At 35.7% G+C, this 13,407-nt stretch overlaps 2 protein-coding genes and 1 pseudogene across 7 annotated transcripts in view; 1 reads left to right on the top strand and 2 right to left on the bottom strand.

The window, feature by feature from the left end:
• CTNNA3 (catenin alpha 3) overlaps nt 1-13,407 on the bottom strand; it is a 1,829,362-nt gene that overhangs the window by 1,200,830 nt on the left and 615,125 nt on the right. The window lies entirely within an intron of this gene.
• The window catches only part of LRRTM3 (leucine rich repeat transmembrane neuronal 3), a 199,779-nt gene that overhangs the window by 147,601 nt on the left and 38,771 nt on the right, over nt 1-13,407 (top strand). The gene's annotated exons all lie outside the window — the stretch shown is intronic.
• On the bottom strand, nt 5,513-5,615 carry LOC122446960 (annotated as a pseudogene).

Here is a 13,407-nt window from a genome sequence, read left to right as displayed (position 1 = left end):
GCCCTTGCAGTTAGGTAGTGCCAAGTGACAAGTTTTAGCCAACAGCTGCCTGTGGAAGGACACAGGGTCACTTCTAAGTTAAGGCAGCAAAAAGTCCACGTGGACCTGGCCAGTTTCTCTTCCCCTGCCATAGCAGCCAGTCTTTCTCTTCTGCTCCCAGGGCCAATGGGGAATCTAGCCATCACTCAAGATGTTCTAGTTAGAAATTATAAAGTATATCTATCAGCCTAGGTTCCTGAGTGACTATGGAACAACTCCTCACAACTAGGTTTCTTAAAGGGGAAGATACACACACACACACACACGTACAATTAATAAGAAATAAACTCTCATTGTATTAAGCCACTGACCCTAATTTTTATTTCTTGATAGTATAGCATAGCTTAGCCTATCTTGAATAGTACACACGAAAATGAAGATAAAGGTGCCGTGAATTGTCAAAATAACTCAGAGACTCACCTGAACCTAACTTGAGAATCAAAGAAATTTTATTTGAATCTACCTGAAAGAAATACTCATTGTGAAAAATGAAATTTTTAAAATTTACAGTGAAAAACACTCATTTTCACTGTAAATCAGTGAAAAACTAAGGCTAAAAAGTGAATGATTTGCAGAGGTATAGTAGGATGAAAAGACAAAGCTTTGAGAGAGTTACCATATTTTCTCTAGGGTACCTGGCACATTAATTTCTACTGAGGTTCAGAGATGCTGAGCCAGAACAGAAGCATTTTACCTTTAGCCTCTGTAAGTGCTAATCATCTTCCTTCACCTCCCTGAGTAATCACAACCACATACTGCTCTGTGGATGTTAAATCTAAATGATGACACCACTAGTTAAAAAACAAACAAGGTTGATTCATCAGCAAGTTAATTTTCATATGTCACCAACATTCTTTTACTGTTCACTCTCCCTGTCCTGAGTTTTTATTTGTCCATTCTCCTGCTTCTCCCCCAAATAATTCAGCTCTTAGAACTCACCTCTTCCATCTCATTAGAACTGATTCAAATGAATTCTTTTTAATGGCTGTATATGGTGTATATGTACCATGGTGTATATGTACCACAGCTTCCTTATCCATTCGTAAGTAATTAGCCTTCAACTAATAAAAATAAATGGAAAAAAAAAAGAACTCACCTCTTTTCTACACCATCCCTGGGAATAGTGCCTGCATTACCTTAGCCCCTTAATTTGCATATCAAAATTATAAATACAATGATACAATACCGGGAAAGCCAACCATGTTTAATATTGTAGTGTTTCAGCAAAAGAGATAAGGAAGTTTCAATAGAATAGATTCCTTTTACTGCCTTCATATCTGGCCAACAAAATAGAGCTGATGCAGGATAGATATCTAAGTAGCTGTGTGCATATTCTAGCACATATCTTTGTTTCTAAGACTTTTGATGAATTTTTGCTTAAAACTTAATTGGAAAAAACAACTTCATTGCAAACAGATTCCTCTTTAGCAGAGAAGCCAGGTGTGAGAGAGAATATTTAAGATTACTAATAAGGACCATTCACTGAGCAATGCTATTCCAGATTCATGTAAGGTTTTAAAGAATTGGCACATGATCTTAGAAAAAATATAAGACAGCTTATTTGCTGTACAAAAAAATCTTTAGGAAATATTAACTCCCACATTTTCTACCTGCTTCTCTAAACTATAGTTCCATCCTTAGAAAGAATATTGGAGAGATGAGGAAAAGAAAGGGAATAATTTGAGAATAATTTGAGAATCCATTAATGGTGACTATTTTTATATACATTATCTCATTCAACAGCATAAAATGTTTGAGATATCTGGATATTATTATCTCCATTTTACAGATAAGGAAATTAAAGCCCATTCATTTAAAGTTGAACAAATAGTAAACCACATCCAGTCTGATATGAAGCCTATGTTCTTTGCTGTAATTTACAATATAGTAGTATATCACTTCCTGTAAGAAAAATAACTTACTAAAATTACTTGCCAAGTACACACACTAGCAGTGCTATTCCTCAAAGGGATAATCTGCTTAGGTTTCAAATTAGTGATGCTAAATATCAATGACAGAATGATTCATGTTTTTGTGTTATCTCATAAATATACAGATGATTAATTTAAAATATATATATTTTTTCTTGCCTTGGTATTTTTCCATCCATTACTTCTGTTTACAAACTCTGTGTGTGTATGTGTGTACATATAGAATATTAAGGCAGGCAAGTTGAGAACACCAAATATAAAAAGGTATGGGAGGGCAGGACTTCCTTGTAGCTCAAACAGTAAACAATCTGCCTGTGATGCAGGAGACCAGGGTTTGATCCCTGGGTTGGGAAGTTCCTCTGGAGAAGGGAATGGCAATCCACTCCAGTATTCTTGCCTGGAGAATTCCATGGACAGAGAAGCCTGGAGGGCTACCGTCCATGGAGTTGCAACAAGTTGGACACAGCTGAGCAACTAACACACACAGTGGAGGGCATTTAGACAAACTCAGTAGAATGCCAACATTTTAATTGTCTCATCAATTTGGGGTCATCTCTGTAGCTTTTTATACTTTTCCCTGCATTGCCTGGAAGCTACACTTCCAGAATTCCTTGCCAGGAGGATTCCACACTAGATTATGCTAATGATATGCACTTGTAAGAGATCTGAAAAACAAACAAAAAAAATATCATTCTCGCCCAACAATCACAGGCAAGCATGTGTCAAACATAAAGTTAGCATAGTCTTCAGCCATTGTGAAAGTCAGCAGCTTGAGTGCCTAGGTAGCCAAGATTAGCATCAATTTCCCCAATTTTTCCAACTTTTCCATCTGCTGGGAGGTAATGGAAATTCTCTGACCATTGTCTCCTAAGTTTTCCAAGAGTATGTAAGCACCTAATTTTCTGGAATTAATTACTTCTGGCCTGGAATATCAAGAGTGGTTTCTTTGTTCCGAACCAAATCCTGACCAATGCAGTATGTTCAATAAGGACTCATTATCAGACTATCAGTTCAGTTCAGTTCAGTCACTCAGTCGTGTCCGACTCTTTGCAACCCCATGGACAGCAGCATGCAGGCTTCCCAGTCCATCACCAACTCCCGGAGCTTGCTCAAACTCATGTCCATTGAGTGGTGATGCCACCCAACCATCTCATCCTCTGTCATCCCCTTCTTCTCCTGCCTTCAATCTTGCCCAGCATCAGGGTCTTTTCCAATGAGTCAGCTCTTTGCATCAGGTGGCCAAAGTATTGTAGTTTCAGTTTCAGCATCAGTCCTTCTAATGAATATTCAGGACTGATTTCTTTTAGGATTGACTGGTGTGATCTCCTTGCAGTCCAAGGGACTCTCAAGAGTCTTCTCCAACACCACAGTTCAAAAGCATCAATTCTTCGGTGCTCAGCTTCCTTTATAGTCCAACTCCCACATCCATACATAACTACTGAAAAAACCATAGCTTTGAGTAGACAGACCTTTGTCAACAAAGTAATGTCTCTGCTTTTCAATGTGCTATCTAGGTCTGGAAACTCCCATGGATGGAGGAACCTGGTAGGCTGCAGTCCATGGGGTCGTGAAGAGTCGGACACGACTGGGCAACTTCACTTTCACTTTTACTTTCCTGCATTGGAGAAGGAAATGGCAACCTACTCCAGTGTTCTTGCCTGGTGAATCCCAGGGATGGGGGAGCCTGGTGGGCTGCCGTCTATGGGGTCGCACAGAGTCGGACACGACTGAAGTGACTTAGCAGCAGCAGCAGAACTCTCAGGGAGACTTATTGTATCCAAGTCTGAAAGGAGGGCAGTAACAGAATACGGATGCATGAGACAGCACACAGCAGTGCATAGTAAAAAGTGCTCTCTAATAAGTCTGATGCCAGTTATATGTCCAAGATCAAACTAGTCAATCCTAAAAGTATTCATTGGAAGGACTGATGCTGAAAGATGAAACTCCAAAACTTTAGCCACCTGATACAAAGAATCGACTCATTGGAAAAGACCCTGATGCTGGGATAGATTGAGGGTGTAAGGAGAAGGGGGTGATGGAGGATGAGAAGGTTGGATGGCATCACCCACTTGATGGACATGAGTTTGAGCAAACTCTGGGCGATAGTGAAGGACAGGGAAGCCTGGCGTGCTGTAGTCCATGGGCTCGCAAAGAGTCAGACATGACTGAGCAACTGAACAATGAACACAGCACAGTTCCCGCTTGTTACTGGGTTGGCCAAAAGGTTCATTCAATTTTTTCTGTAAGCTCTTTTTTTTCATTTTCATGTATATTTTAATAATAAAGATAATAATAAAATGCACGTCCAATCATGTATTCCCACAAAGTTTCCTTTCTTGACATACAAACCTCTGTGCCCACTTCCTCGTTTCTTTTCACTGAAGGATAACTGCTTGACAACGTTGACTTGGTGTCTGCTGCTCAACAGTGTGAGTCAGCTATAAGTACACATATGGAAAAACCCAAGCAAACTTTTTGGCCAACCCAATATATTAAATGATTTGGGGTAATTATAATAATCTGGTAAAACAGGAAAACACTGACAATCTAACTACAAGAAAGCAGTATATGGTGAACCCTGATGTGAGGGTGGGATATTTCAAAAGAACAGCATGTATATTATCTATGGTGAAACAGATCACCAGCCCAGGTGGGATGCATGAGACAAGTGCTCGGGCCTGGTGCACTGGGAAGACCCAGAGGAATCGGGTGGAGAGGGAGGTGGGAGGGGGGATCGGGATGGGGAATACGTGTAAATCTATGGCTGATAAGAAAAAAAAAGAAAAAAAAAAAAAAGAAATTAAATTTGTTAAGAAAAGAGTATGAGTAGTCTTAAGTTCCAGTAGAGAAGCAGAAATAGGCAAATAATAAGGAATCTGCCATATTTAGAGGCAGGGTAAACTATCACTGCCAGGGAGATATAAATGACATCATTGAAAGACTTGTGACTAATGAATATCTGCCTTAGTTATATAACATGGCTTTACCCAGTAACCAGGACTCTTTTAAGAATAATTATTCAAGCATAATTTATCTAAATTCACACATACAACTGACATGAGCCAAGTAAGGTTGACCTGTATTATATATAAAATCTTATATAATCTGTACCACTAGAAATTTTTATTGAGAGGATGCTTAGGCTAGATCTCTAAGATGTTGAATTCTCCAAGGTCTTTAAAAAGAAAGTTCTAGAAGGATCATGCTAGTAATCAATCTAACACCCCAGACTTCTCCAGAAGGGTATCGACCTAATGATATATTTATGTGCCCATTTATACTCTGTATGTGCACATGTGCACACACAGACACACACACACATAACACACCAACATACCAAAAGAACACAGACATCTGGATGGAACCCCAGTGTCACATGGCACTATGTGTGCATTCATTAGCAAAATCAGACACAATATATCTTATATTTTAACCTTTCATTTAATAACATTTGTTTTTAGCTTTTGAGTCATCTTCCCACATTTGTTAATCTATCAACATTTATTCCATGCATATGTACAACTAATTTTTCTTTACATCATTCTGATTTCTAAATTGTTAAAATTCAATACATTTCATTATAATTGGCAATAATCACACCTCAGATAAACCTCATTGGCTACGATACTGCAACTGCACAAAGCTACATTTCATTATAGTTGTATCATATAATCTCTGAGATGTTGTGTTGCTGAATCGGTCTTGTGTCCAAGATATACTATATATTAGCATTCTAGTTAGGTTTAATTTCATTTTCTAAAGTGATTGTTTCTTCAAATCCCATAAATAAATATGTAGAGCATATTTATTGCTAGTACCACTGTAATTGAAATTACCAAACTTTAAGGAATTTTTATGAACTTATGAAATCCAGAATAAATTATTTTTAAGAGAACGGAAGGATTTTAAGTTCACATTTAATTTTTTATCATTTACAATCCCTCAATTATTACTCAGCATTTTTGCATACAATTAAATGCGTAAGCTTTATTGATAGTAATTTTCTATAGCATCCATAATTAGAACAAAGTAATTTTGTCTTGTTCTCCTTACTCAACAGTTTGTATTTTAATTTCTGTGCATGCCAATAAGGTTATTCACAGAAGCCAACACAAATGTATTTCTTAAGGATTGTTTTGCTTTCTAAGTTACATGGAGAATCAGTTAGAATTCAGTTAGAATGAGTTGTGTTTGAGATGCTTATTGGAATCTGAGTGTATGAATTCTTGAATTAAGTATGGAAGATGATAATTATTCCAATCTCATTTCTATTTCATATACATAAGATGAGATAGTTTCTTCTAAGTCAGAGGGCAGAATGAATTCTCTGGGAAATTCATACATACATATTCACAAGTAATTTTCAGCTATCTGAAAATTATGTGAGGTAGGAAGGACTTCTGATAAACAAAAGAACTTCAACTATACAGACACTTCTTGGAGTTGCAAAGGAGCTATATATACTGTTCTCATCCTTAGATGCCACCAGCACCTATGGCCCTACATAGCAAATCTCATAAGCCATAAGTGTACATGTGACATCCAAAAAGCAGAGCAACGTCCACGATCCCATGTCAAAGGTACAAGGTTCAAGGCCCGACTATTCCCTCTCGCACCTGGGGAAATATAATCGTGTTTTTTCTCTGAAAGGAAAGGGTAGCAGAGGCACATCAGGAGACACAGTTTCCAATCTCACGTTAACCATATTCTTGCTCTACGACTCTGGGCAACTCATTTGACTTCTACGAATTTCTGTTTCATCATCTAAAAATCAAGGCTAATAATGCCTATCTTCTTAGAGTTGTGATCAGAATAAAAGACCTCATGAAAATGAGGGGGCCTCATAATCAATAAAACTATGTATAACAGCATCAATTATTTTCTCAACCCTTTATAGGTATAGGTTATTTCAATCTTGTGGTAGAAAAAAGAAAATACTGAAAATGTATTATGGCATAAACTAGCTAGCACCTTACAAAATCTGTTTCAACTTCTTTCTGGGCTCACAGAAAGTTTATATTTCTCTGCTCTCTTCCAGTTAGAAATGGTCATGTGATTGTATTCTAACCAATGGAGCATGAAGGAAATGATGGGGGATACTGTCGGTCTTTGTCTATAAAAATTTCCCATATCAGGTTTTCCAAGCCCTTTCCCCATTCAGTAGCTAAATGAAGATGACATCAAGGTTCCAGAAAATAGCTGAGCCATAAGGGAAAGTTGGTACATGCCAAATGACAAAGTGGAAAGCCTCTTACCAACTAGGGACAGTAGTTTTGTATTTCACATGTACAACTTACATAATTTAGTAGTACCTTAGATGAAACAGGGCTTCCCTGATAGCTCAGTATGTAAAGAATCCATCTGCAATGCAGGAGACCCTGGTTTGATTCCTGGGTTGGGAAGATCCCCTGGAGAAGGGATAGGCTACCCACTCCAGTATTTTTGGGCTTCCCCTGTGGCTCAGCCAGTAAAGAATCCCCCTGCAATGAGGGAGACCTGGGTTCAATCTCTTGGTTGGGAAGATTCCCCTGGAGAAGGGAAAGGCTACCCTTCCAATATTTAAGCCTGGAAAATTCCATGGACTGTATAGTCCATGGGGTCGCAAAGAGTCAGACACAACTGAGTGACTTTCACTTCACTTAGGTAAAACAGGAATACAGAAAACTTAAGTGTCAAAAGAAATAAGTTCTGGAGATATAATATACATTATGGTAATTATAGTTAATAATACTGTATTGTATATGTGATATTTTCTAAGAGAGTAGTATTAAGTGTTCTCATCACAAAAAAGAAGGTAATTATGTGAGATTATGGATATGTTAATTAATTTTATTATGATAAGCATTTCACTATATACATATAATCGTTACTTTGCATATCTTTAAAAATGACATTGAACTACATGGGATATACACAAACTTGTCATTCATACCTCATAAAAGCTGGGAAAAAACCTACTGTGATAGAAGGTCAAAAATATTGATATTAACTCTTATAGCTAGGTTTTGACAAAATATTATTAGGTATAATAATCCCTTGCTCTAGAGAACTAATAGTCTGTGACGATCTTCAAGGTTTGTAGAACACTTTCAGTTTTCTCAATCAATCATGAGGGGACTGAGTTAGGATCTTTCTCATTACGATCATTCCTTTACCCACAGCCACTGCTGCTCTTGCTGAAATCACACATTCTCTAAAATACAGAGTTAGCCATGCATTTCTTAACCAAAACAAAAACAAAGAAGTAAATATCAAATCATATTAAGTATCATTTAAAAAATAAAAAATATCAAGTCTAGACTTAAAATATCTACAGTACCTTGAAATCTCAAATCATTAAATAATAATTTTTAAAAATGAATATGGTTTTCTCATCTTGAATATTTATTAACCTTTCTGCCTTCTACTCTTTTTTTCTCATTCTGGAAAGACTTTGTATGTGGATTATAATATTACATGTTACTGTAGCACTTAGATAAACCTCCTCTAGCTTACCATCTGTATACATATCCTCAGTCACTTAGTCATGTCTGACTCTTTGTAACCCCATGGACTGTAGTCTGACAGGCTCCTCTGTCCATGGAATTTTCCATGCAGGAATACTGGAGTGGGTTACCATTTCTTACTCCAGGGGATCTTCCCAACCCAAGAAGACATATCCTGTGTCTACTATATATAATATTATACATAGATAATATTAATATTATCCATATATGATATTAGAGTATAGAAAACCTGTCTTTAATTTTAAAATGAAGGATAATAGTAAAGTAATATGGCTGTTTGGGCATGGCCAAGATTTCTTTGGTCAGAGAATATATTTGGTCAGAGAATATATTTCTTTGGTCAGAGAATATAAGCCTTATTAATGTGACACTGAGCTATAACCTAAACTAAGATTTAGACAAGTGAAGAATGGCTTTGGATAGAAGATTTTATATTTTAGGAGCCAAGAACTTCATAACCAAAAGCTTGTAGGCTGGACAAGAGCTGAACAGGAAGTTCAATTCAGCTATAGTATGGCACAAATGATGACTAATGCTACATAAAAGATCTCTATTATACTGGTAAAGGTAGGTCTCTTTGTTTGTTATTGCATTATGGAATAACTGTACGGAAAAAAAAATAATTCAGTCTACTAGGAGTTTCCCATGTAAATTTTCTTAAAGTGAGAGTTTTGAGTTCTTCTGATCTGTTGCATAACGTGAAGAAGTCACATTGTATAACAAACCAGTTCCTCACTCAGAAAATTAGAATTAAAAAAAAAAAAAAAAAACTTACCCAAACAAGATTGCTGATAGCAATAAGTGACAACACTACATAATCAGGATAAAGTTCTGCCTAAAGACAAAATGATATCTGGAAAAATTAATGTCACCAAACCAGTAAGCATAGATAGGACAGACTTTTGGTCTACCAACGACATCCTAAGAATACAAAGCAACAGCAGAAGACAATATAATGTGTGGTATTTTAATTATATAATTTAGTTCTCATGTATTTGTGTCTAAAGAGGAAGGTTTATTCTCTAAAGACTGTAATAGAATAAATACATAAGGAGATTTTTTTTCATAGAGGTCTTTCGATTTATTCTACTGAACTCAGATGGATCCACATTCAAATATCTCAAAGGCATGTATGAAATACACATTCTAAAAATTCCTATGTGAACATTCTCTAAAACCAAACCTAACTTAACAATAGCATTTCCCATCCTTTTCTATTGAGAAATACTTCTTAGCATGAAAACCAAATCTATTACTTCAAATATAGATTTTTCTTTCCATGTTTATTACTCATAATCCCTCAGGTAATACATTTGAAAAAGTGCCACAGCTTTCTCTTCCCTGGCTAAATAACAAACCCTCTCTTTAAAACGAATCTTGTCCCTTAATTTACCAGGGTGACATTTTTCTTTGCATAGGTGGTTAGCTGCCCCTGGATAGCAACCACTTCTGAAAGAAGATGCTTTGAGTATATTTTTATGATCTCAGTGCTTATTTTTCCCAGAAAACCATTATACATTCATGAACTGTGGATAAAGACTACATAGAATACAAACATGATAATTAATTTTCACAAACTATATTAAACAGTATACCACAGAAGTAAAAAACAATTAAGTATATGTATATTTATATATTTGTGTGTGTGGTATTAGAACTATTTTATGACAAATGAAATTGGTAATTTTAATTTTGATTTAATACTGCCTGTTTAATATTCATTGAGCCATAAGACCATACACTAAAAACTTGATAACTCCCCAAATCATTTGCACATATTCATTTTACTCCTTATGTAATGCGTCAAAGAAAATTGCTTGTTTCCTGTAACAATATTTCTATAATTATTTCAGAACCAATCATCGGTCAACACATTTCAACAGATCTCAGGTTGGAAACGTGCACAAAAATGCTTACTGCTTGAAAGAAGTTTAATTTTATTTTGAGTAAATAAATTCATATAATAATTTAGATCAATGTTTCCCAAACTAACCTGATATAAAGAATCTTTCAGCTTTTTTCCTAAGGAATGTCCATGGTGAGGACCAGGAGTAAGTATGATAAGAAGCACTCAGTGATTCAAAATGAGGAAACACAGATTTAGACTAAGCTGAGTTCTCCTACTCATTCATTCATGTAGTCATCAATTCATTGTTTTATTCATTCAAACTTGGCACATTTATGTATTAGATGTAATAGGATATATAAAACATGCTGCTAGGATCACAAATAAGTGAAATGAAATATGATAAATTCTTGACTGAAAACAGATACAGGGTTGCAGTAGGTACACAAAGGAAGTTGTGTACCCTGCCTGAGACGTTGGGTAAAGGTCAGTTCGGGCTTCACAGAGAAAATAGCACTTGAACCATATCTCAACTGAGTAAGTGTTCACTAAATCAAGAACTGAGGAAAGAACATCCTACTAAGAGAAACCGATGCTAACCATTGTGCAGAATAAATTGGCTGAGGACGAAATTAGAAAACATATCTTTTGGGGAGACTATTTAGAAAACTTACAACTGCCAAGGAAAACTAAGCTGAAGCAATGAGAAATGGTTAAAGGAGAGAAGAATATGCAAAATTAAGGATTGAGGGAGGGTAAATAGAGCATTACTATTCAATCAATATAGTTTTAGTTATGCAAGATGATTAAATTCCAGAGATCTGCGGCTGTACAACGTTGTACCTATAGTCAACAATACTGTATTCCACCTAAAATTCTGTTAGGAGAGTAGATATCATGGTAAGTGTTTTTAACCACATTTTCTTAAAGGAATTATTGGATCTGGTAATTGATTAGACACAAGATAATGGAAGGAGAGGAAATAAAAGAATCCACAATTGTGTTGAGTCTGCGTAAAACAGAGATGGTGCTTTTATTTCCAGGTAAAGAGAATGATAAAAAAAAAAAAAAGACCAACTTTGGGGAAGAAATAGGAATTCAGTCTTGTACAGGTAAAGTTGGGGACATACAGGTGGATTTGTCCATTAAGCAATTGAATACGTAAGTCTTGGATGGATAACTGAATTTAGAGGCATGGATTTGGAAGGCAGTCACAGGTGAACAGTGAGTGAGGTCTTAGGAGTGGTTAAAATAATACAAAGAATTTTACAGCCTGAGAAGCAGATTAGGAATAGAACTTTAGCACATCCTACTGTTTCAAAACTGAGTGGAAAATAGACAATAGGAGAACAAGAAGAGAGTGATATTGGGAAAGCTAAATTGAGAGAATTTAAATGATACCTCACCAGCAAATGGCCCAAATATATCAGAAAAAGAAGCAAATATGCCATTAGATTTGGCCATTGAGAGGTCAGTAATTGAAAAATGGCATGAGTCGAAGGAGTAGGAGGTAAACAGGAAACGAGAAAGTAGGCTATGGTCTCAAACTTGATTAGTAAAAAGAAGAAAAAGCTGCAGGTGGCAGTGAATGTATACACTTTTAAAGAATCAGAGAATCTCAGAATTTAAAAGATTTGGAGAAAGCATCTGGTACTTTTCTTTTAACTCTAATGCAGAAATCATTTCCAAAGCTTCCCTTTCAGGTACTGGGGTCCAACCTCTCTGCTTGAATATTTCCAGGAATACAAAGCTGATTAACTCAAAAGATATTTCATTATACTTGTACTTGAAGTGTAAGATATATATAGAATAAGACACACAAAGTGATGCTGAATACTCATAAACTGAATGTGCCTATGTAAGCAATATCTAAGAAGAAGTAGATATTATAAGCATATGGACATGCACAACCATCCCCCACTCCCACTAACAGTAAGGAATTTATCTTTTTCCTATTCTTAAAAACATTCTTCTCACAATCACAATTATAAGCACATCTTTATCTTTTATCTCAGTTTGCTAAAAGGAACAAAATAAGAGCAACCAATATCTTGACTTTTAAATATATAGATTAAGTCTCGTTGGTATTTGAACTGTGTATAAATATAAATAGAATAAATAAATAAATATAAATAGAAGCTTACATTTTGTTGCATCTAGTCTCTTTCACTCAACATTATGTTTATTAGTTTCATTCATATTGTTATATGTGATAGATATTCAGTCCCATAACTAAAATATTTCATTGTGTTAATATGCCAATTTATTGTTCTATTGACAGCCATTTCTTTGGCACACTATTAGAAAGAAGCCTGCTAGGAACATTCTACTACATGATTTTTGGTTAACTTATATATATATATATTTCTCTTACATGTAAACCTGGAAGTAGGATTGCTGAGTCACAGAATATGCATTGCAGATGCTGCCAAAATTCTTCCAAAGAACTTGTTTCAACAAGACATACACCAGTAGATCATGAGAATTTGTTACTCTACATCCTTGTTCAACACATATAATATTGTCTACCTTTTTCATATTAGCCATTCTAATGAATACGTTGTATTACCACATCTTAATTTGCATTACTGTAATGACTAATGTAGTTGAATAACTTTTCACATATTTGACTATTTGGATATACTATTATATGAAGGGCCTGAGACTTTTTTTCATTTATCATTGGACTACTTCTCTTTCTTACTTGTAGGAGTTCTTTATATAATCCAGGTATGAGTCGTTTGTCAGATATGTGTATTAAGAATACCCTATTCCACTCTACGAATGTCTTTTCATTTTCTTAATAGTGTGCTTTGATGAAAAACAGTTCTTAACTTTAATATAAGCCAATCTATACATTATTTTCTTAATTGTTATTGCTTTGTGTTTTAATTAAGAAATCCTTCCCTATGCCAAGACATAAGACTTTCTTCTATGTTTGCCTCTGTTTCCTTCCATTGTAATTATCCCTTCTACTGTGTTCCCTTCTTTCTCATAACTTGTGTGTGTGTGTTCTCGATTGCTCAGTCACGTCCAACTCTTTGTGACCCCATGGACTATAGCTCACCAGGCTCCTCTGCCCATG

Source organism: Cervus canadensis, chromosome 8 (assembly GCF_019320065.1).
Source record: "Cervus canadensis isolate Bull #8, Minnesota chromosome 8, ASM1932006v1, whole genome shotgun sequence".
Lineage (NCBI taxonomy): Eukaryota > Metazoa > Chordata > Mammalia > Artiodactyla > Cervidae > Cervus > Cervus canadensis.
The sequence above is the reverse complement of the archived record's forward strand: the minus strand, read 5'-3'. Positions and strand labels throughout refer to the sequence as shown.